The sequence below is a fragment of the Carassius auratus genome, chromosome 42 (assembly GCF_003368295.1).
Source record: "Carassius auratus strain Wakin chromosome 42, ASM336829v1, whole genome shotgun sequence".
NCBI classification, from domain to species: Eukaryota; Metazoa; Chordata; class Actinopteri; order Cypriniformes; family Cyprinidae; genus Carassius; species Carassius auratus.
In genome coordinates this window covers 27437-54637 of record NC_039284.1, presented here as the reverse complement: position 1 = coordinate 54637, position 27201 = coordinate 27437, and positions in this window count along the sequence as shown.

Sequence of the window (27201 nt, the reverse complement as noted above, 5' to 3'; positions counted from 1 at the left end):
AAGCAATACATTGTCAGAAATGAGATGTTATTGTACAGTTTTTGCCCATCCAATTGGTCTAAGCCTTTTTAACATTACAAATAGGCCTCAGGTAAGACATTTTGAGAACTTTGCAAGCATGGTGACATTGAGAATCAGAATAAGAGGAGGACAAAGAGAGAGAGGATGTAGACAAAGACGAGGACCAGTGCGGAGACATGTATCAGATGACATCAGGGCTGTATACTCTGGTTGACCATGTGATGAATCATGGCCTATCCACGAGGGAGGCTGTGGGTAAAGAGTCCATCGTTACCTCAGTCGCTACACAGTAGCATCAATAATAAGGACATTCAGACTGGAGAACAGATATATCCTCAAGTTTCTACTCCAGACTGTACCTGCTAAATGAGTCACATGATTCTGTATCATATTACTGTACAAAAATGGGTAGTGCTGTGAACTATATGTAAAGGAATACCATTGTGATGTTACAGTACTGTGTACAGTTTGAAAGTACAGTATGTGTTGTGACGGGAGGAGACGATGACAGACACGGTGGGCATGGCGGAACGGGGACAGAGAAATCGGGTTTTAGTCGACAGCCTCAACCAACCACAGGGTAAAATGACAATAAGAGAAGTCTCTTACCCCTTTGGTGGCTGGGAGGCTGTCTCCTTTATTCCTCCGTCCCAGTCCAGGTTTTCGCGATGTTTTGCGATCAAGAGGGAGTGACGTCATCAGGTGTTCCTAACTGTGCTGTCTAGGCTTCGCCTTGCCAGTATTCTCCACCACTGTGACGGGAGGAGCACAAGACAGACACAGTGAGTGGTGTCAGGCCTCAAAGAGGCTTTTATTAAAAGAAAAAATCTAATTTAAGGGGATAAAGGTGGTCAAAGGGGAAAAGTGTCCAAAACAATCATAGTTCAGATAAGTAGTGCTCCAATTTTTTTAATGATCGTCTTCTACGTAAGCAGCGATCATGCATTTTAGAGTACAATTCACTCTTTCAGTCATATTTGTTTGCGGATGGTAAGCAGTCGTCAGTTTTTGTGTGACACACCATTTACCACATACCTCCTTAAATATGGCAGAAAGGAACTGTGTGCCTCTATCAGACAGGATAAAGTCAGGGACACCCCATCATGTCAGAATCTCTCTCTGGAAAATCGCTACAATGGTTTGTGCACTTGCATCCCGCTAGAGACAAATAGTCCACAAAGACAAGCAGGTATGCATTCTGGTGTGTACTTCGGGGCATTGGTCCCATGATATCAACACCTAGAATTTCGTTGGGATGTGATGTACTAACTTGTTGTATTTTTCCAGCAGGTTTCCGATTTTCTCCTTTGAGCATTTGACATTTGATACACCTTTTAACATGATTTTTCACATCTGCCCACATCCCAGGACAAAATGCAACATCATGCAGCCTCTGGTAAGTCTTGTAAATCCCCATGTGACCACTCAAAGTATTTGAATGATAGTGTTGGAGGAGGGGCAAAACCAGAGTGCTGGGAATGTATACACGATAATGGTGGTGGTCAGTCTTCAGCGGAGTTGTGTGGTACAATTTATCTTCAATAACCTCATACTGGTCCCTTAGTTGATCTTCATTTTCTGCCAATGTTTGGAATATCTTTATGACTGCAGAGTCCTTGTGTTGTTCCTCCCATATAGCAGCAGCAGTGATTGGGAGGTCTGATTCCTCGGTGCAACTGGCATATACATTGCAACTGGGCTGGGCATGGATCCGAGAGAGTGCATCACGTGCGACATTTAACTTTCCTTTACGATATTCAATTACAAAATCAAACTTTTGCAACTGAAGCACCCATCTAATGAGACAGCTGGTGGTTCTTGTAGAGCTCATTACCCACTTCAGAGCTGAGTGATCGGTCACAACAGTGGATGCTGCCAACTTTCCAGAGCCCATATGACAGCAAGGCATTCCTTCTCAGTCGGGGAGTAAATTGCTTCGGCCTTGTTTAAGGTTTCGGCTAGCAGAGGCAATCACCTGCTCAGACCCCTGGTCCCACCGTTGATTCAACACAGCACTTAGTCCATCTTGCATCCATATATACAATAAATGGAAGGTCAAGGTTGGGATGTCCGAGAAAGGAAGGTAAGGTGAGGCATGCTTTTAGTTGTTCAAAAGCTTGCTGACATTGAGAAGACCAATGAAATGCACAACCTTTTTTCTTCAAGGAATTAAAGGGTTGGTTCACCCAGATAGCAAAATTATGTCATTAATAACTCTCTGTCATTAACACCCTCATGTTGTTCCAAACCCGTAAGAACTCCTTTTATCTTCAGAACACAGTTTAAGATATTTTAGATTTAGTCGGGGAGCTCTCAGTCCCTCCATTGAAACTGTGTGTACGGTCTACTGTCCATGTCCAGAAAGAGAAGAAAAACATCATCAAAGTAGTCCATGTGACATCAGAGGGTCAGTTAGAATTTTTTGAAGCATTGAAAATACATTTTGGTCCAAAAATAGCAAAAACTACGACTTTATTCAGCATTGTCTTCTCTTCCGTGTCTGTTGTGAGAGAGTTCAAAACAAAGCAGTCTGGATATCTGGTTTACAAACGAATCATTCAATGTAACCGGATCTTTGTGAACCAGTTCACCAAATCGAACTGAATCATTTTAAACGGTTCGAGTCTTCAATACGCATTAATCCACAAATGACTTTTTTAATGTGGCTGACACTCCCTCTGAGTTCAAACAAATCAATATCCCGGAGTAATTCATGTACTCAAACAATACACTGACCTGAACTGCTGTGAAGATAGAACTGAAGATGAGCCCAGGAACAACACGAGGGTAAGTTATTAATGACATAATTTTGCTATCTGGGTGAACTAACCCTTTAAGGGGCTCTGCGTTCCTTGAGAAGATTGGTACAAACCGGTGATACCACCCGGCAAGTCCAAGGAAACGCTGAACATCTTTGAGGTTACAAGGTACAGGGTATTCCCGTACAGCTTCAACCTTTCTAGGGTCTGCTGAAATTCCATGAATGTTCACTACGTGTCCAAGAAATGTCAACTCTTGAAGACAAAACTTGCTTTTTTTCAGGTTGATAGTCAAGCCTGCAGTTTGCAAATGATGGAGAATGGTTTGGAGATTGAGGAAGTGCTGGTCCATAGATGGTGAGTAAACTATAATGTCATCAATATAAATGAAGCATATGTTACCTTGTAGTTCTACTGAAACAGTCTTCGTCAGCCTTTGGAAAGTCGCTGGGGGATTTTTTAACCCAAATGGCATGACTTTAAACTGATATAGTCCTCCTGATGGAGTGATAAAGGCGGTCATAGGTTTGCTAGCTGGATCCATTGTCACCTGCCAGTAGCCACTGTTTAGGTCGATGGTAGAAAAGATAGCTGCACCAGAGAGGGATTTAAGAATTTCAGGAATGTTTGGGGGAGGGTATGCATCACTTTCTGATATAGCATTAACTTTCCGATAATCAACACAGAATCGCATTTTACCGTCTTTTTTTGGTACTAGAACAACTGGTGATGACTAGACCGAATGAGATGGTTCCACGATACCTGCCTTTAACATTTCTTCTTGAAGGAATACTTCCTGTCCATCACGTTAATCTGCAGTCCACTGAGGAAGATGAAGTCTAAACCCAGAATCACTGCATAGGCAAGAGATTTGGACATAAGGACAGCAACCCGTACTGTGAAAGTCTTACTGTGGAGAACAATCTGAAGATTTATCCATCCTAATGGTACTTCTGCTTCACCATTAGCTAAGTAAAGAGAACCAAGAGTCCATGGTTGAAGGTTGTCTTGCGGTTTGAGTTCTGTCCATAGGTTCTCATGGAGAAGGGTGTAACTTGCGCCTGTATCAATAATGGCCTTCCCTCTCCACACACTAAAAAATGCAAGTAACCCAACTATGGGTTGGTATAGCACCTTCCCATCTATGGGTTATTTCAACCCAACCCATTGGGTTAAAATCAAGTTGGGTTAAAAGTTACCCAACAGTTGAGTTAATTATTTATATTAATTAAGATCAGTATTTTTTTTATTAAAAATTACTTAATACAACCATATTTTGAAACTACTTTGTTGTAAATTACAGATTTTATTTTTGTATGCAAATAACACATTTACAAATATACTTTAAAATATTTTATTTAAATGTACAAGAATGTGTAAAAATACAACTGACATTTTCAAGATGTACAAATGTGTCAATTCATACTCATATCAAAACACACAAACATGCAAATACAGTTCACAGCTGTTGGACCTGTAACCCGAAGGGTGGGTTAAATGCAGAGCACCAATTCCGAATATGGGTTACCATACTTTGCAAATTACGACTTTCAAATAAAATGAACCTAACATATAATAATAAAACAAAAAATAAAATAAAGTAATAATAATAAAAATATACCAGCTGCTGGACCTACTGATGATCAATAAAATAAAAAAGTTTTTTACTGATTACAAAATACAAAGTTTTTAAGGAGGAGACAGTGTGCAGAAGAAACTATTAAAGACTGTGTGTTCCAAAAACTCTCAAATGGGAGCAGAGGGCTTGGGTAGTAGATGTCATATACAAAGAAAAGTTTAAAACACAGATCGACTGCTTGTAGTATCGTCTTCTGTTCCAGTTTTCCTTGTCACCAAGCACCAGGACATGTGGATTCTGGCTTGTCTCGTGATTCATGTACAGCACTATATATTAGTGCCAACCTTGAAAGAATTTAAAAAAAAAGTTCAGTTAACATGCATTGTGATGATATTTCATTGATACACTCGCTTTACAAATGAGTGAATTTAAATGAGTTAAAAGCTATAGCGAATTTAAATTGGTTAAAGTGATAATTCACCCATAAATGAAAGGAATCTTTGTTGGACGGAATGCAACAATACACTTATTTCACCTCATTCTGTCTTTTTTCATAATTGTTGGAAGTCATAGGTCTAAGTAAAATTGAAAACTTATGTACCATTAATTTAAATAGGTTACTTACCTTGAAATGTTTCTAACAGGCAGAAATTCTATTGTTGCAATTTTTCCTTCATGAAAAAGTCCATTGTCTAGAACATAAGTATAAACACATTTAGTACAACACATTTAAAATACCATGTTAATCAATCTAGCTTCATAAGAGAAACTGCTGTAATTATAGGGTATTCCAATAGATGCATAAAAATATTCAATATGTATAAACCATAAAAACACTATTACTGTACAATTAATTAGTGCTGGTGCGCTCAGACGAATATGGTTTCTGTTTTACACTCCCCTCTTAAAGGTTGGTTGTAGGAGTAGGAGTGTGAGCTCAGAGGTCGCTCGAGCAGCTTCTTTTACTGGTCCGATTCGATAAATGGTCCGTGCGGCTTTTCTATCTTAATTCTATCGATTTCGGCAAACTTTCACATTTCACCGGAGTTTTTTATCAACTTTAAGTAACGTTAATACTTGTATAAAAAGTTTTGCAGCTAATCTTTTAATGTATTAATGCTGGCGAACAAACAGGAATATGATTCTTCTCTGGGGAAAACTAAAGAGAATAAAAACGTATTTAACGTATAAAAAAATAATAATTAACGTCTCAGACACCTAACTTAATGTTATAACAGTTATATGCATCAAACCATTATATTAACAGTTACTTACCCTTCATAATCACCCTTCATACAGGAACCAGTAGTGGTGTTCTCTTTCAAGATCAAATGTGATCCTGTTGCAGACACAGTGTTGCTGGAAGGTGTGGTTGACGGGTGTGGAGGACCACCAGACTTCAAAGGTTGGAAAGACCGCTTGTTACTAGGGAGTCGATGCGTTACAGAAGGCTGGTTGGAAGGAGCAGGACTAAAGTGAGAACAATTCCCAGGTGAATGATAACCTTTGCACCGCCAGTATTGTACTTGAGGCATCTCTACAGATTGGCCAGAGTTAGGCCTTGGTGGCAAGGCAGGTGGTTTAATACCTTTATGTCCCTCATATTGTATTTGTTGTGCATGATCTTTCTCCAGCTGATGACCCAGCTTCACCAACCCCTCAACAGTACTTACTCGACCACGTAGCTGGCTGGCAAGGTATGGTTTGAGGTTTTTAAGAATCATTTTTACCATGTCATTTTCTGTTAGAGCAGGCTTTCACCTCTTGCAGAGAGCTCGATACGAGAACACAGAATCCCTAATGGATTCTTTCTCTCCCTGAATTCTAATTCTGATCAGCAAGCTCATCCTCATAATCCTCAGAAAGGAAGGCAGAAAGAAAAGTAGATTCAAACTCCTCCCATGTGGAAATAAAAGATCTGGCAACCTCCCACCCGTCACAGGCTGTTCCACAAAGTACAGTTCGAAAAGTGGCCAGCAGGTCTGTATCAACCAGGGGATGATATGCTAAAAAATCTTGACAACGGGACAAATATAACAAAGGGTCAGGGTCATCTGATGGACATCCAAAGGTGGCAAATGTTAACTTCAGATGGTTACTTTTTACTACTGCAGTAGTGGGAAGAGGAGCGGGTATGGTCACTGAAGCAGTGGGAGGTAATAAGGAGAAGGGAGGTAGTGTCAGATGGGGCATTTTTCTCAAGCAGATCCACTAATTTACTTTCTTGGACTTTACATTGGTCCAACATATCAATTCAATTCAGTTCAATTCAAGTTTATTTGTATAGTGCTTTTTACAATACAAATCGTCACAAAGCAACTTGACAAAAAAATGTTTCAACAATATTTAGTAGTAGCTTATAAGTGGTGACTGTCAGTTTGTGCACGTATGACAGGATTTTTCAGAAAAATTAATACAAGACGTAGTCAGCCAGATGATGAACATTAAAAACAGCAGCTATTATATGATGCAGTCACACTTGTAGCAATATTTGTTAGTTCTGTTTGTTGATTCAGGGTTAGCATTATCTGAGGTCCTCTGAGGGTCAGCATCATCTCTTCTCAGGTGTTCTGGATCCAGACTGGAGCTTGTGTAAATCCTAGTTACCACAGGATGAAGATCCCAGCAGAAACAGAGAAACAAATAGAGACATCATTAGCATAGCTGCTGTTCCAACAAAGTAAAATTAATTTGTTTAAACCAAGCTAAAGAATGCACATTTTATCAGATAACTACACTCACAATTTAAGAGATGCATTATTTGAATGCTTGGCAAAAGAGATGCATTTTTAATCTATATTTAAACAGACAGAGTGTGTCTGAACCCCAAACATTATGAGGAAGACTATTCCTGGGTTTTTTGGAGCCAAATGTGAAAAAGCTCTACCTCCTTTAGTGGACTTTGCTATCCTAGGAACTACCATCGTTTTGTGACCTTAAAGAGCCAGTAAGATGAAAATTCTAAGCTTCCTATCACTGTTTATAAATCCTGTTCATTAGGTTTAAATCCATCCAAGGTTACAAAACATTGTCATTTTGTCAAAATATCATTTTAAAATTACCTCAATTCTCAGAGATCCCCAAACGGTTCACGCGAAGCTGTTCAAAAGATTCAGTTTCCTTAAACCCCACCTTTCGGTAGCATACTGTGTTCTGATTGGTCAACTGACATAGTCAGGTTTGATTGGTTGTTCCACACACAACTTCACGGTAAACAATGCGTTAGCATCTGTTTGGGGTGAATTATGTCTTATTCCTCTCATCGCGAAGCAAACAGTAAAATAAAAACTTGAACAGTCTCGCTGCTTTTTCTTCTGTGTGGGTGTATTCAAGCCGCACGCTTAAGTTTGAATCTGAATAGAGCGTTCAGCGCCGGGGCGTGGTCACATTAGATATAATGAAGAGAGACGTGAAAAACAGACATTGTGTTGTTTTCATATGGATTACTTTATCACAGAATATCTGTTAGCAGCACTTATTTAGTTTTAAAGAAGACATGTCAAGCTTTCTATAGATATCTCTCTCATGTCTCTTCGTTGAGTATTCACGGAGTTACGCTTCTGTAAGGACGAAAGAACCTGAGATACTTTGATCTCCTGAGAAACAGACAATACAAACATACACAGGCATCTTCGAGACACCCCGCAGAGTGGAGGAGCAGGAGACCTCCTCCCCTTCTGGCCATTTGTTTCATTTTAAATCCCTTCACCCATTCTTCCTTCTACTCAGTCTGCTCAAAATGATTACATGAAAATGTCAATGCAAGTGAACTAACACTCATGTTTAGTATTATTGGAAATGTCTCAGTGCAACTGGTACAATGGTCTCACTCTCACAAAAGTAGATTAGAAGATAATACAGATCTGAAGAGTCAAGAGATATCTTGATTACTGTGATGGGAGTGTCCTTTCCTGGGGCCCTCCATGTAAATTACCCCCTGTTCCCATTGAGTTGTAAAACCACCCAGGCTTGGGACCTGAGGTATTGCAAATTCCAATTGTTAGTTTCTGTCTTCATCTCGGGGGATGTTTGTCTTGGTCTGAGGTATTTAAAGGATTGCAGCAAAAGGATCAGGGCGATTTCTGTAGCCAGAAAGCCCGTAATGTGTTGTGTGTCTCTTCACTTCATACTATGTATTTTCTAAGGTCAGGTATGCATATTTTACTTGTAGATTCATCTTTGAGAATTAGATGTTTTGTATTGATATGATTTGATGTGTTTCAATTGGATATGTAATTGGCAAAATACATATCTACCTGACTGTAAATAAATTGTTACATTTTGATTCTATTCTGTTTTACTCTGTAATTATTGACTAGTAGATTACATTGTATCCTTGTTAGCAACATGAGCACCCGAATGAATGAGTTAATATAAAAATAGAGTTAACTAGAATAATCAAATGTCAGAAGAATATTAATTAAAAAGGCATACAACCAATTTGCATTTCAACCTAAATTCGAGGTCATACTAAAATGGAGTCAGATTAAATAATAAAATGGAGTCAGATTTGAGTTTAACCTAAAATGAATAACTCTACGCGCTGAAAGACAGAACACGCAGGAAACCTTCATCCAGCACCGGATACCTTCCTTGGGCCGAGTGCCTGGACCTTACACTTCATTTTAATGATGTGTTTGTAAATGAAGATTAGCGCAGATAAAGGCTGCAGACAGCACACATACTGATAAGACGCTCGGGAGAAAACAGACACATAACTTCATAATCATACTTCGCGTTGTGATTCGGAGATGCTCGTTGGTCTAAATAAAGTTGGTAATGAACCCTCTTTTATGGCCAAATGCTTTGAAAATCCCGCTGTACTCACCGAGATTAGAAAAGCAGTCATCAATGAAATGGATTTGTTGTACTGCTCTGGTATTGTGGTAAAAATGAATTTTAGCCATTGGTTCTTCTGATCTTCATTCTTTGGCAGTGAAAATAAAAAAAAAACTTGCCTTTACAATTAAAAACACACTGTCTCCTCGACATGATGCTCTCACACCAACCAGAGCGTCTGTGTGTGTGTGGGGGGGGGGGGGGGGGGCAGGTCAGAGGTCAGTTTCTCCCAAGACGGTAGGCGGAGAATATTATGCAAAGTGTTCTTAGTGACGTACATAGAGATGGGCAAAAGATTTGAAATCTATAACGACTCGTTTCAGCGATTCAGAGTCGACTCCTTACTTTAGAAGACAATAACTTTATAAATCGTGTACTTTTTGGTTTAATTACTTGCACATTGTTTACACTGATGGACAGCTACATCATACACTGTAATACAGGTCATTTTTGATTTCCCATCTGTGTGGCTCTTTAAGGAGCATGATGGATTGTAACGTGGAAGAAGGCTAGTTAGGTACGCAGAAGCTAAACCATTTAGGGACTTATAGGCAAGTAAAGATAATTTGTAACTGATACACAACTTAATAGTTAGCCAGTGCAGAGACTGTAATATGATCATATTTTCTTGACCTGGTAAGGACTCTAGCTTTTGCATTTTGGACTACCTGTAGCTTGTTTATTGAAGAATCAGGACAACCACCTAGAAGTGCATTACAATAGTCCAGTCTAGTCCATGAATGCATGAACTAGCTTTTCTGCATCAGAAACAGATAACATGTTTCGTTGATTGGCAATGTTTCTAAGATGGAAGAATGCAGTTTTTGTAACATGGGAAATATGATTTTCAAAAGTTGCTGTCTAATATACACCCAGATTTCTGACTGTAGAGGAAGTAACAGTACATCCGTCTAGTTGCAGATTGTAATCTACAAGATTCTGTGTAGTGTTTTTTGGTCCAATAATAAATATCTCTGTCTTTTCCGAATTTAATAGGAGAAAATTATTTGTCATCCAATCTTTTACATTTTTAGCACCCTCTGTTAGTTTAGATAATTTAGAAGTTGAATCTGGTCTCGTTGAGATATATAGCTGAGTATCATCAGCATAACAGTGGAAACTAATCCCGTATTTTGTAATAATATTACCAAGGGGCAACATGTTTATTGAAAATAGAAGAGGACCTAGGACAGATCCTTGTGGAACTCCATATTTTACTGGTGATAAATGAGATGACTCCCCATTTAAATAAACAAAATGGTTGCAATCGGACAGGTAGGATCTAAACCATCTTAGAGCCTGCCCTTGAATACCTGTATGGTTTTGTAATCGATCTATGAGTATGTCATGATCTATGGTGTCGAAAGCAGCACTAAGATCAAGTAAACCAACAATGAGATGCAGTCTTGATCTGACACAAGAAGAAAGTCATTTGTAATTTTAACAAGTGCAGTTTCTGTGCTATGGTGGGGCCTGAAACCTGACTGAAATTCTTCATACAGATATTTTCTTTTGCAAGAAGGAGCTACATTGAGCAGACACAACTTTTTCTAAAATTTTAGACATAAATGGAAGATTTGAAATGGGTCTATAATTTAGCCGGTTCACAAGGATCTAGTTGTGGTTTCTTAATAAGAGGCTTGAATGGTTTTGTGACGTGACCTAAAGATAATGACATGTTTATAATGTTAAGAAGCAGTTCTTCTGCTACAGGTAACAACTCTTTCAGTAATTTAGTGGGTACAGGATCTAATAAACATTTTGGTTTAGATACAGTGATAAGTTTATTTAGCACTTTTTGTCCTATAGTTGTAAAGCGATGCAGTTTATCTTTGGGTGCGAGGGATGAAACTTAAGTATTAAGCGCTGTTGAATCTACATTTGTAATTGTATTTCTGATGTTATCTATTTTATCACTGAAGAAATTTGTAAATTCATTACTATTAAACGTTGGTGGAATATTTGAATCAAGTGGTGTCTGGTTATTTGTTAATCTTGCCACTGTGCTAAATAAAAACCTTGGATTGTTTTGGTTATGTTCAATGAGTTTGTGGATATGCTTGGCCCTGGCAGTTTTTAGGCTCTCTCTATAGCTGCACATACTGTTTTTCCACACAATTAAAAAAAAATTCCAAGTTAGTTTTTCACCATTTGTGCTCAAGACTATGAGTTTCTTTCTTGAGAGAGTAATACTGTTATACCATGGCACAGTGTGTTTTTTTTCTAACCTTTTTTCAATTTGATGGGGGGAACAGCTTCTAATGTATTAGAGAAAATAGTGCCCATGTTGCCAGTAATTTCGTTTAGTTCATGTGTATTTATGGGTACACATAGCTGTTGAGATTAATCGGGCAGTGATGATTAATCATACATTAGGTGTATGATTAAAATGAGTGGGCATTGAAATGAGTGGGCCCGGTTACATTTTGCTTGACTCCAAAAAAGTTTATTAGGTCAGTTAACGCAACCCATAATGCATCATTTATTTTATCAATGTGAATATTAAAATCTCCGACAATTTGTGCTTTATTATCTGTAACCAAAAGGTCTGAGAGGAAATCCGGAAATTCTTTTAAGAATTCTGTATATGGCCCTGGTGGCCTTTACACAGTAGCCAGAACAAGAGATGCAATAGATTTCTTTTGCATATCTGACATCGCTTTAGAAAAAATACATTGCATCAAAGCAACTGAACAACATTAATTGGGAAAACAGTTTGTCAATAATGCAAAACCCCATCGGTGACAGAATGGAGAAAAAACCTTGGGAGAAACCAGGCTCAGTTGGGGGTCAGTTCTCCTCTGACCAGACGAAACGAGCAGTTCATTTCCAGGCTGCAGCAAAGTCAGATTGTGCAGAAGAATCATCTGTTTCCTGTGGTCTTGTCCTGGTGGTCGTCTGAGACAAGGTCTTTACAGGGGATCTGTATCTGGGGCTCTAGTTGTCCTGGTCTCCGCTGTCTTTCAGGGATGTAGAGGTCCTTTCTAGGTGCTGATCCACCATCTGGTCTGGATACGTACTGGATCCGGGTGACTGCAGTGACCCTCTGATCTGGATACAGACTGGATCTGGTGGCTACGGTGACCTCGGAATAATAGAGAAACAGATTAATATTAGCGTAGATGCCATTCTTCTAATGATGTAGCAAGTACATCGGGTGTTATGGGAAGTGTTTAATGTAATTAATGCAGCCAAAAAATACATCAACAGATCTCGATATTAGAAGCATATTAGTGTGATGTGTAAGGCATGTTAAATAGATGGGTCTTTAATCTAGATTTAAACTGCAAGAGTTTGTCTGCCTCCTGAACAATGTTAGGTAGGTTACTCAATAGTTTAGGTTCCAAATAGGAAAAGGATCTGCCGCCCACAGTTGATTTTGATATTCTCGGTATTATCAAACTGCCTGAGTTTTGAGAACGTAGCGGACGTAGAGGAGTATAATATAACAAGAGCTCATTCAAATACTGAGGTGCTAAAACATTCAGGGCTTTATAAGTAATAAGCAATATTTTAAAATCTATACGATGTTTGATAGGGAGCCAGTGCAGTGTTGACAGGACCGGGCTAATATGGTCATACTTCCTGGTTCTAGTAAGAACTCTTGCTGCTGTGTGTTTACTAAACGTTGTAAGGAAATATTGGCTAATTTATTTTGAAGAATCAAATCTAAAGATTTGAATTGCTTTAATTTAACTGATTCCCAATTTAATTCGTTTATACTTCCTGTTCGTCCAGCGAACGTTAAAATCAGTATATCATTACAAATCTGTTTTTATTACTTCATGGATAAATAGAATACAAACAGGATGATAATTTATACATTATGAGCTGGGTAGCTCAGGATCTGGGCAAAGTTTAATCTTAAAATACACCACACAAGACAATACTTATTTTTAAATGAAACAAGAATTTATTGAGCTACTCTATTACATGGATCTAAAACCTAATGGACACACACGCATACATACATACATACAGTTAGGAGTAAGTCCCAGGAGTAAGTTATTCATTAGATTGCACCAAGAAAATCACAAAAGAGAGATGTGTCTTATCTTTACTGCTTAAGATCAATTTGCCCTTATTTCAGCAAGAAATTACGTTGTTGTTTTTTTTTTTTTACTGGCATGTTTGCTGAAAAGTGGAGTGGGAGATCTTTGTTGCCTCAGGGAATCCCCGCGTCTCAGATTGGATGCAGATCTGATTGGTTGGTTGCCTGGTTACGTAGAACTTCAAGGAGTTTCGGATGGTTTCGCTGTTTGCAAGACTTCGAAGATTCTTGGCAGTCACAAAGTTTCAACAGAATGGTATTGAGTTCTGGATGGCAAGAACGATAGAAGTGTTGGAGTAGGTAGTTCAAGCCATGGCGAAGAAGGAAGCGTGCACTCACGCACTCACACACACGACACGACACACTACACGATACACAGAACTACACCCAACACAACAAATTAGTTAAAGCATTGGGATTTTATCCAAGCAGATTTGGTCCATCCCACAATATGATCTTCCAATGGGATGCTGTTGCAGAGCTTAGACACATCATGTAATGTTTCTCTTTGTACACTTATTATACATCATGTGACATTGTCATGTGAGATGAACTCCATAGAGGAACTTTGGTTAATACCTTATAAAGTGTCATAATATGCACACAATACAGAATCTGGACATTTCATTCACTCCAAGTTTCAGCAAATAACGTGGGCTTTCATTCAGTACTAAACTTTACATATCTTACACACATTAATAGCACTAGATGTTAAAAGGTGTTATAAAACATTAGCAAAAGTTGCACCGATTACCTTGAACACATCAAACATATAAGACATAAAACATAAGAGAGAATATAGTATGGGTTGTGTCAAAAATTTGATTGATGAGGGTCATAAAAGCCATCTGTTCTGGACACCTGTTTGTACCCCCCACCCCTCCCCTCCCTGTACACCCCGGTGACCTAGATATGAACTTACGACCCTAAGAAGGAATTTCTGTGAGGGAGGGTGAAAATGTGTTGGGGTCTATGTGCTTTTTTTTTTAAACTGTGGAAAGGGTTGAAATCATGAAAATGGTATAAGGGAAGTTTTTATTAAGGTTTTAAGTACACAGTGCATTTCAAGAAAAAAGGTTATAACACAAACAAAATGGGAACGATGTAATGATTGTTTTCGTAGTTGGAAAAGTGTAAAACGTTGTTAAAATTGTAACAAATAATAAAAAAAAAAAATAGGTTACTGGTTATTTATCTAAAACAACTAAACAAGTCAAAACTATCAGATGTGTTTTCGTTAAGCAACACGTGAAAAAGATGTGAGAGCTTGTAAAAATTTAAAAAGGTGTTTTGTTACCAGTTAGAAAAGAAAGCATTTAGCATTTGTACCTTACCTCAAACTAAAAAAGAAATGAATGTAAAGCGGCGATACAAACCAGAAAACTTGGCGTTTGTCACGATGTTATAAAAAGTTAAAAAGAAAAGAAAAAATATGGTAGGCATTACGCGGATCAAAAATAAAATCCATCAGACAAGATCCTTCAAATCAAATCTATGTTGTACTTTACCACTAACTACAACTTTAAAAATCGAGAGTGTTACTGACAGAGAGTTAGACGAAAGAAAAAAAGATCTCACAGCAAAGTGTCAAGGCATCTCCGTTGAGCGATACTGACATCATCGCTGACACACTTAGAATGAGGCTCGGGGGAATGCTCCGGAAAAAAACCACGCCTCCGGCGCTAGAGACTGCCCCGCTGTAGGCGTGATAGCAGCGTCAAATAGATTTAAATGTTAAAATAATTAAACTAAGTATTTCTTAATAAATAGACATCAGTCCTTAATTAGTGAAAACTTTAAATCCGTTTAAACATAAGATCAATTTGTACTTTTTAAATGATGTAGCTTTATGCGATTTTTATTTACTTTTAGTCTTAAAAAAATAAAAAATAAAAATAATAATAAAAAACAGCACTGAAAAAAAGCATTATTTGTTTTTAATGTGTTAAGTTAATTACTCTAATCTACGACTAGTCTAAATTTAGACTATTGCCGTCGATATATCTTTTATTTTTGTCAAGCTTAATTTCTCAAGCTATGACAATTAACACACACACACACACCCAGCCACCCATCCACACTTTCCTTCTGTCCAATTTGTAAGTTTTTGTCGCGTTATCTAGTAAATAAAACAGACATATGTAGTTAAAAGTATCCCCATTTAACAATATGACAGGAAAGAAATATCTCGTCTCAGGTCGTGCAGCGAAACGTGACCGTGCCGTGCATCTGGTGTCTGTGTGATGTCACCTGCATATCAGTTAGACATCAGCGGGGGTAAAAACATCTAAAGGTTTTGGGGGTTTGCAACTCAACTGTAATCTAATTAGTTTTCCGGGGGTTCTGGTGTTGTAAACGGTCTGCTGCAGGTAACCATAAAATGGTTTATGGTTTAGGCCTGTGATCGTGAGGTTATCTGACAGTTCATTTAGTGGGTCAAATGGGTGTGAAATCTTTTAACAAGTCAGACCATATAGGAATATGTAGTTTAATTCGAGTTAATTTAGTTTATTTTAGTTACATTTATAATTTTTATTAACCCCTAGATCTTTCAACCTTAACATAAATGTACCGAGAATGCAAACAAGTGCACAAACACAACCATACAATCATAAACACACACACACACACACACACACACACACTTTCCTTCTGCCGAGTTTGTGTCGTGTTATCTAGTAATTAAACCATACATATGTAGTTAAAAGTATCACCCATTTAACAAAATGACAGGTAAGAAATATCTCGTCTCAGATTGAAACGTGACAAACTTAGTAGTGATTCTTTAAATCCTGTTTATCAACTCTTTGAGATACTTAATCACTGAAACATTTCTATAGTCACATCTTTATTTAATATTTTCTAAAATGAGATCTGGTTTATTTCTATATTAAGTGTAAGTAAGTTGTATTCTTTCGTTGTCATATCTTTTACATTTTATTAAAATAGGTTCAACTGATTCAGGAAGATCACATTTAACACAAAGTCCAGACACATGTTTTTCCTCTTATAAATAATGACTGATTAAGTGCAATGTGTCCAATTCTATGGCGAGAGCTTCCTTGCTATCCCCAAAATTCTCCTTTCATTAAATTTGATGTCTGACATTTTAATGTTTTTATCTGATCCACTACCTTCTATTCCTATATGTGCAGGTATCTATACAAAATAAATATTTGTTTTTGGTTGTATTCTGAACAAACTCTGTAAAATGAATGACAAATTGTCTTGTTGAAGATTCGCCACACTTTAAACTTGGTAGTACTGCAAATGAGTCTGAACATATGACTACTTTAGGTATATTAATGTGTTCAACCCACTGAAGAGCCAAAAATATGACAATCATTTCTGTAGTATAAACAGACGGATGATTAGATGTTCTTTCAGGTATTCTATATCTACCCACTTGGAACATATGTGTCCTGTTTCAGGATCTTTAGATACATCTATGTATATGAGTTACTTTAAAACTATATGCTCTTTATTTTTAATCTAAACAAAAGTCCTTGATGTTTTATTTTAATAAGCCACTCACACTTACTTTAGTAGCCTAAATCATTGAATATGTCTTTTATTTTCTTAATATCAACTTCTGGCACGAAATTCTACATTCATAAATGTATGTTTCTCAAAACTCTCCGCGTTTGGTGGCATTTAAAGAGGAATTTGTGATGTATTTGGAGACGTTAAAAGAAATGAAAAGTCTCAAAGCAAGATTTTTGTATTCTTCATTAAAGGATTTTGGTTTTTCTTAATGTGAAAATCTGTTACTCCCTTACTTTTTCATTCTTTATCTTTTTCTTCAGTGTTGTTTTATTTATTTTACATTTATTTTGTTTTATGATGTACAGAGTGTGAACGAAAATTGAGTGTAATCTCAGACCATATTTGTAAATCTACCAGTAATGTACGCCTTTATGTTTTTAATGTTTAAAGCATCGAATAAAAAAGAAAAAAACACCCACTAACACATCCCCCTAACACCTCTCTAATAACGTTGGTCACAAAGGTTTAAAGGTATGTTAAAAGAGTTAAACAAAGTAAAGTTTTTAATAAAAACACATCAGTTCTTATTTGATGAAAACATTCTACTTGGTTTTAATATTAGACCGATGTTTTTACTTTAAAATTAGGTTAACCTATACCATTTTATTTTCATCTCAACAAAAATTCCTTGTTGGAAAAAATTGTTGTTTTATTTGATTTCAATAAGTCACTCACACATACTTTAGTAGTCTAAATCCTTGAATACGTCTTTTATTTTGTCAGTATTAACTTCTATCATTGCTATATCGTTGCTATATCAATTAAAACATGCGTTTAGGCATACACAAATCTAACTGGAATGAAATGTTTTGGAATGTCTTTGATTTTCTTACCAAAGAAACTTTAACAACATTACAGGAGAGGCTAAATATTTCATCTCAAGTAGTGCCTAGAAACGTGTCTGGTGTCTGGAATCTGATGTCTTTGGGTTTTACTGTTACGACCATATCAGCGAAGATTGTAAAACATCTAAAGGTTTTTGGGGTTTCCAACTCAGCTGTTATCTAATTAGTTTTCCGGGGGTTCTGGTGTTGTAAATGGTGTGCTGCAGGTAACCATAAAATGTTTATGGTTTAGGCCTGTGATCGTGAGGTTATCTGACAGTTCATTTAGTGGGTCAAATGGGTGTGAAATCTTTTAACAAGTCAGACCATATGGGAAGATGTAATTTAATTCGAGTTAATTTAGTTTATTTTAGTTACATTTATAATTTTTATTAACCCCTAGATCTTTCAAACTCAACATAAATGTACCGAGAATGCAAACAAGTACACAAACACAACCATACAATCATAAACACACACACACACACACACACACAAATGTAAACATTACAGAAAACATGAACATGCAAACTAAATAAATACTAATATACACTCAAACAAGTAAAAAAATACACAAACAAACAAAATAGGTCACAAACACGAAGATATCTATATAAGATTGAAAATGAGTTGTCCTAAGTTTTCTTTGAAACCAAAAGTGTTTGTTGGTACAAATGTCTGACAGAAATGTGTACAATAGATTAGACGTCCTTTCTCACTTTCCAAATGGTGTTGTTAACCATGATGTTTAAAATAGTTTTAAAAAAGTATAATTTTTTAGCTTTCATGCAGGATTCATGTCAGCACTCAAGTGTTTTAACAAGAGTCCAGAGACAGATGAAAATAGATGTGTGAAGAAAAAAAAATGTAAGAGGTTTTTAGGGATAGACTAAATGGTTTAGATTGTTTAAAACAATTGAGTTGACGCATTTCTCTTGAATGTGTGTATGGTAACCGCTGCATACATGAAGCAGAACAAATACATAACTCATAAACGCATTGTGGTTAATAAAAAAGACTTATTTATCTAGCATAACTTACCTTCTTTTCATAACAATAAACATTCTTACGACTTTAACAACTGCAAACAAACGGTTTGGTTGGAAAAAAAATAAAAACATATTGTGTTTTCTTAGTTAGAATGCTTATAGTTTGTAGTAAATTCACATATATAAGCTAAAAAAAATTTCTTCCAAACCATGCTGCTTTCACACACACACACACACACACACACACACGCACACACACATCACCTCACAAAACTGTCAACAAGGACCTTAAGTTTTTGTTATAACGTTTAGCTGTAGCTGAGACCTTGGTGGAATTATTTTACGTACAGTTTTGGGGAAGTTACTATGAACGTTGTAATAGGTTATAGATCACAAATTAACCCGTTTAAAATCTAAAAGTTTAAAAAGTAATGTAACTGATAACATTTGATTACATGTTTTAAGACTTGTAATGTTTTCAACCGTTAATCTTTTGAAATGTGTAAACAGGACAGGGGTTAACATTAGAGTACTCAACAACTAATGACCGTCAGACTTTTCAAATCCTTCATCACTTAAATTAGGATTGTGATCATTTAATTTTAAAGCACAACCACCACGAAATCAGATTTGCTTGGAGATTAAATACATATTTAAAAACACAACAAGAAAGTTTAACAGCTATGATACTGTTTTTAAATCAGGTTTTTGCACACCTATGAAGGGGAATGCCATGGCATCTAACAACGGTTGGTAAATCGGTTCAATTTAACAAATAAATATACATTGGCCAAATAGGAAATAAGCATACGTCTTTAACTCATGAAACATCTGACTCATATTTTAGAGTATTTAAGGTGGTTTATGAAACATATCAATGAAATCTGTAATCTGTAAAAATATTCAGATGTAACATTTTCATAATTAACCGCAATTTAATTATTTTTCTCACTGACAGTAACTGATTACATTTATTTTTAATCAAATGATATAATTTAGCTATATGTAAATAAGTTGACCCCCTAACACTGATTATGCGTTCTAACAAGAATAGTTGGCGAAAGAGTTCATTACCCTCTTTAACTTTAAAAATGCGTACAATGTCCACAAACAAGGGCTTGCTCTTAAAACAAGCTCCAGACACCGACTTGGAAGCATCGTAACAAGTATAGCCATTGCAGAAATTTGTTATAGAGATTCAGTAAGTTAAACTCTGGATGCACGATTGACCGACTTACGTTTGCCATATTATTACTTTTTCTAAAGATAAAGACAATTATTTGGTTTCAGGACACACGAATCCTAACGCCCAACGGTTCACAAGATAACATGACAACGGTTGCTCAATTACAGCATAGTCACCCCATTTTAGCCTGTTTTAGCGCATGTATATCGTATTATTGTTGAATATAGTCGTTTGATCTAAATATGTATTAACAATTATTTTTGATTGTTGTTATATGTATTATATGTTTTTGTTTTACAAATGTAATATGTTTACCTAATACCTCATTCAAGCTATGTAGATCTTCAGGTCAGGGAACTACAATACCCATCACACACCTCAGGCTTCAAACATGCCCGTCATGAATACATACTCATATAAATAAATAAAACTAAATAAAAAGACTCATATTCTTTTCTGTGATCTGTTTTAGTGATGCAAAGTTCGATTCACTTCTGAAAAATTATTTATTTGGACAGTTTGGTTCAATGAACCGATTCATAGGGTCCTTAAGTCGTTTTTGCAGTTACGTAGTACACTTTTTTTTTCTTCTAACAACTGAAGAGTCATTTTTATTTCTGTGAATCATCTAAATAAATGTAATTGTGTGAACACGTATTGTTGGTTATTATCTTTTGTTCATTTAAGTTAATTCTGAATCGTCTAAATAAAGTTAACTGTGTGAACACACATTAGCGGTTATTGTCTTTTGTTCATTTAAGTTAATTCTGAATCATCTAAAAAAAAAAAGTTAATTGTGTGAACACATGTTGGTGGTTATTATCTTTTGTTAATTTAAGTTAGTGATGTTTGTGTTTGCAGTTTTACTCACAGTGTCTCTGTCGTTGTTTAGCTTAAACATCAGTTTTTAGTCAGTTACAAAAGTGTCAGGCATTAAGTTTTTGTATTTTTAATTCACCTAATTATGACAGAGTTACAGGTTTCGGGTGTTTTTGAAAGTGTAAGCGGTGAAAACTTAAATGTGACCGTCGAGTAACGTTAGCTACTCAAACGAAGACAAATTGTGTAAGTGTTCATTAAGATGCAGAAATGAAAATAAGCGTACAAATATTCATAATGACAAGTACAATATAACCTAAAAACACTATAGACCCCCCTGCTAAGTATACCTAAAATTTTCTAGAGCGGTGAGATATTTACATTTCCTGTACATTTATTCATTTAGCAGACGCTTTATCCAAAGTGACTTACAGATGAGGACGGTGGAAGCAATCAAAAAACAACAAAAAGAGCAATGATATATAAATGTTTTAACAAGTCTCAGTTAGGTTAACACAGTACACGTACCATGGGATTTTAAATAGTATCATAAATAAAAAGAAAACAGATTGAATAAAAAAAGAATAGAGCAAGCTAGTGTTAGAGGTCTTTACACATACACACACACACACACACACACACACACACGCATAAATAGATATAAACCGCAATGTTTTTCATAGCGTTACACTTTGAACGATATGTTTCCATGACATTGTTAGCTCTTTCTGTTTGAATCTATTTACAGCTGTTTTCACCATCCTAATTGTAATGGTTTGGTCTTATGCTTAGGGCCTTATACGTTGTATTTTCCAGTTTTTGCTCTCGTGTTAGTGGGTCTCTTTGTTCATACAAATAAATATTTTTTCGGATTTGGGTATTAAAATATTGCTTTAAACATCGTCTTCATTCGAGACGTTTACTTAACATCATTATATCATCCTAGTTTAGATATAATATATGTTGATTATTAATTATTATCCAACCTTTTAATCATCAAAATATCACGACTGACTTGAGTGATCATCTTGGGCGGAGCCATCTTGGGCGTGACCAATGTTTATGACTTCCTGATGACAAACCCCCATCGTGTACATCATACAAGGGTTGAGGGTGGCTCACTAAAACCAACAAAGGCCGGCTGATAAATGCTACAGTTGCCTGCTGTGAACAACAAACAATACAATAAATCAATAAACCGGAAATTTATCGTGAATTAAAACAGGACTACCGCATTCGGCGACAGTTCTATATCGATTAGGGGCAAAGTTTACGCCTTGAAAAGAATCGAATTCTGAAAAAGTCGTCTGACGCTGCACAACTGACCCATGGAGGGTAAATGGAGCGGGGCTGATGAGGTCGAAAAACTGGAGTGCGCTGCGGCAAACACCAGTTTTGTCAAAGACATTATCGACCCTGATTTTAAACTACACTACAGAGGACAGATGATCAGACTGATGCAAAAGATCCTCAAGAAGGAATGCGACCCAAATCACGATTGTACGGGCGATAGCAAGCGGGAAACAAATCTCAGTAACCAAATGAAACTTGTAAGAAGACTGAAATATACATGGCCTGATTTGACGAGCATATTTTTAACCGGGAGGGACCCGGTGCATGTTTCTGCACGTAAAATTCTGGAAGTGATGTCTGAATGTGAAGATGAGATGGACGTTAATGACGTTCTCTATCTGTGCACATCTATAACAGATCAATGTGTGCTGTTGGCTGCCAAAAATTATGATTCTATGACCTGTGAAATTGTTGCAGCGTTGGTTGATTTTATATTGGACCAAAACATGTTAATCTGCAGAGATTTTATATTCTGGTTAGATTGCCTGTAATGTCATGAGTACTATTTGTTTTTAATGACAATTTGATAATTTTCTTCACTACATCGATGTATATTCAACAATATAGTGTTGAAATAAAAGATTGATCCACTTCACTCGCTATTCTGTTCTCTGAGTTCAGCAACTTTTTTGTTTGTTAACAATTAACAATAATAATTAATAATCAACATATATTATATCTAAACTAGGATGATATAATGATGTTAAGTAAACGTCTCGAATGAAGACGATGTTTAAAGCAATATTTTAATACCCAAATCCGAAAAAATATTTATTTGTATGAACAAAGAGACCCACTAACACGAGAGCAAAAACTGGAAAATACAACGTATAAGGCCCTAAGCATAAGACCAAACCATTACAATTAGGATGGTGAAAACAGCTGTAAATAGATTCAAACAGAAAGAGCTAACAATGTCATGGAAACATATCGTTCAAAGTGTAACGCTATGAAAAACATTGCGGTTTATATCTATTTATGCGTGTGTGTGTGTGTGTGTGTGTGTGTGTGTGTATGTGTAAAGACCTCTAACACTAGCTTGCTCTATTCTTTTTTTATTCAATCTGTTTTCTTTTTATTTATGATACTATTTAAAATCCCATGGTACGTGTACTGTGTTAACCTAACTGAGACTTGTTAAAACATTTATATATCATTGCTCTTTTTGTTGTTTTTTGATTGCTTCCACCGTCCTCATCTGTAAGTCACTTTGGATAAAGCGTCTGCTAAATGAATAAATGTACAGGAAATGTAAATATCTCACCGCTCTAGAAAATTTTAGGTATACTTAGCAGGGGGGTCTATAGTGTTTTTAGGTTATATTGTACTTGTCATTATGAATATTTGTACGCTTATTTTCATTTCTGCATCTTAATGAACACTTACACAATTTGTCTTCGTTTGAGTAGCTAACGTTACTCGACGGTCACATTTAAGTTTTCACCGCTTACACTTTCAAAAACACCCGAAACCTGTAACTCTGTCATAATTAGGTGAATTAAAAATACAAAAACTTAATGCCTGACACTTTTGTAACTGACTAAAAACTGATGTTTAAGCTAAACAACGACAGAGACACTGTGAGTAAAACTGCAAACACAAACATCACTAACTTAAATTAACAAAAGATAATAACCACCAACATGTGTTCACACAATTAACTTTTTTTTTTTTTAGATGATTCAGAATTAACTTAAATGAACAAAAGACAATAACCGCTAATGTGTGTTCACACAGTTAACTTTATTTAGACGATTCAGAATTAACTTAAATGAACAAAAGATAATAACCAACAATACGTGTTCACACAATTACATTTATTTAGATGATTCACAGAAATAAAAATGACTCTTCAGTTGTTAGAAGAAAAAAAAAGTGTACTACGTAACTGCAAAAACGACTTAAGGACCCTATGAATCGGTTCATTGAACCAAACTGTCCAAATAAATAATTTTTCAGAAGTGAATCGAACTTTGCATCACTAAAACAGATCACAGAAAAGAATATGAGTCTTTTTATTTAGTTTTATTTATTTATATGAGTATGTATTCATGACGGGCATGTTTGAAGCCTGAGGTGTGTGATGGGTATTGTAGTTCCCTGACCTGAAGATCTACATAGCTTGAATGAGGTATTAGGTAAACATATTACATTTGTAAAACAAAAACATATAATACATATAACAACAATCAAAAATAATTGTTAATACATATTTAGATCAAACGACTATATTCAACAATAATACGATATACATGCGCTAAAACAGGCTAAAATGGGGTGACTATGCTGTAATTGAGCAACCGTTGTCATGTTATCTTGTGAACCGTTGGGCGTTAGGATTCGTGTGTCCTGAAACCAAATAATTGTCTTTATCTTTAGAAAAAGTAATAATATGGCAAACGTAAGTCGGTCAATCGTGCATCCAGAGTTTAACTTACTGAATCTCTATAACAAATTTCTGCAATGGCTATACTTGTTACGATGCTTCCAAGTCGGTGTCTGGAGCTTGTTTTAAGAGCAAGCCCTTGTTTGTGGACATTGTACGCATTTTTAAAGTTAAAGAGGGTAATGAACTCTTTCGCCAACTATTCTTGTTAGAACGCATAATCAGTGTTAGGGGGTCAACTTATTTACATATAGCTAAATTATATCATTTGATTAAAAATAAATGTAATCAGTTACTGTCAGTGAGAAAAATAATTAAATTGCGGTTAATTATGAAAATGTTACATCTGAATATTTTTACAGATTACAGATTTCATTGATATGTTTCATAAACCACCTTAAATACTCTAAAATATGAGTCAGATGTTTCATGAGTTAAAGACGTATGCTTATTTCCTATTTGGCCAATGTATATTTATTTGTTAAATTGAACCGATTTACCAACCGTTGTTAGATGCCATGGCATTCCCCTTCATAGGTGTGCAAAAACCTGATTTAAAAACAGTATCATAGCTGTTAAACTTTCTTGTTGTGTTTTTAAATATGTATTTAATCTCCAAGCAAATCTGATTTCGTGGTGGTTGTGCTTTAAAATTAAATGATCACAATCCTAATTTAAGTGATGAAGGATTTGAAAAGTCTGACGGTCATTAGTTGTTGAGTACTCTAATGTTAACCCCTGTCCTGTTTACACATTTCAAAAGATTAACGGTTGAAAACATTACAAGTCTTAAAACATGTAATCAAATGTTATCAGTTACATTACTTTTTAAACTTTTAGATTTTAAACGGGTTAATTTGTGATCTATAACCTATTACAACGTTCATAGTAACTTCCCCAAAACTGTACGTAAAATAATTCCACCAAGGTCTCAGCTACAGCTAAACGTTATAACAAAAACTTAAGGTCCTTGTTGACAGTTTTGTGAGGTGATGTGTGTGTGCGTGTGTGTGTGTGTGTGTGTGTGTGTGTGAAAGCAGCATGGTTTGGAAGAAATTTTTTTTAGCTTATATATGTGAATTTACTACAAACTATAAGCATTCTAACTAAGAAAACACAATATGTTTTTATTTTTTTTCCAACCAAACCGTTTGTTTGCAGTTGTTAAAGTCGTAAGAATGTTTATTGTTATGAAAAGAAGGTAAGTTATGCTAGATAAATAAGTCTTTTTTATTAACCACAATGCGTTTATGAGTTATGTATTTGTTCTGCTTCATGTATGCAGCGGTTACCATACACACATTCAAGAGAAATGCGTCAACTCAATTGTTTTAAACAATCTAAACCATTTAGTCTATCCCTAAAAACCTCTTACATTTTTTTTTCTTCACACATCTATTTTCATCTGTCTCTGGACTCTTGTTAAAACACTTGAGTGCTGACATGAATCCTGCATGAAAGCTAAAAAATTATACTTTTTTAAAACTATTTTAAACATCATGGTTAACAACACCATTTGGAAAGTGAGAAAGGACGTCTAATCTATTGTACACATTTCTGTCAGACATTTGTACCAACAAACACTTTTGGTTTCAAAGAAAACTTAGGACAACTCATTTTCAATCTTATATAGATATCTTCGTGTTTGTGACCTATTTTGTTTGTTTGTGTATTTTTTTACTTGTTTGAGTGTATATTAGTATTTATTTAGTTTGCATGTTCATGTTTTCTGTAATGTTTACATTTGTGTGTGTGTGTGTGTGTGTGTGTTTATGATTGTATGGTTGTGTTTGTGTACTTGTTTGCATTCTCGGTACATTTATGTTGAGTTTGAAAGATCTAGGGGTTAATAAAAATTATAAATGTAACTAAAATAAACTAAATTAACTCGAATTAAATTACATCTTCCCATATGGTCTGACTTGTTAAAAGATTTCACACCCATTTGACCCACTAAATGAACTGTCAGATAACCTCACGATCACAGGCCTAAACCATAAACATTTTATGGTTACCTGCAGCACACCATTTACAACACCAGAACCCCCGGAAAACTAATTAGATAACAGCTGAGTTGGAAACCCCAAAAACCTTTAGATGTTTTACAATCTTCGCTGATATGGTCGTAACAGTAAAACCCAAAGACATCAGATTCCAGACACCAGACACGTTTCTAGGCACTACTTGAGATGAAATATTTAGCCTCTCCTGTAATGTTGTTAAAGTTTCTTTGGTAAGAAAATCAAAGACATTCCAAAACATTTCATTCCAGTTAGATTTGTGTATGCCTAAACGCATGTTTTAATTGATATAGCAACGATATAGCAATGATAGAAGTTAATACTGACAAAATAAAAGACGTATTCAAGGATTTAGACTACTAAAGTATGTGTGAGTGACTTATTGAAATCAAATAAAACAACAATTTTTTCCAACAAGGAATTTTTGTTGAGATGAAAATAAAATGGTATAGGTTAACCTAATTTTAAAGTAAAAACATCGGTCTAATATTAAAACCAAGTAGAATGTTTTCATCAAATAAGAACTGATGTGTTTTTATTAAAAACTTTACTTTGTTTAACTCTTTTAACATACCTTTAAACCTTTGTGACCAACGTTATTAGAGAGGTGTTAGGGGGATGTGTTAGTGGGTGTTTTTTTCTTTTTTATTCGATGCTTTAAACATTAAAAACATAAAGGCGTACATTACTGGTAGATTTACAAATATGGTCTGAGATTACACTCAATTTTCGTTCACACTCTGTACATCATAAAACAAAATAAATGTAAAATAAATAAAACAACACTGAAGAAAAAGATAAAGAATGAAAAAGTAAGGGAGTAACAGA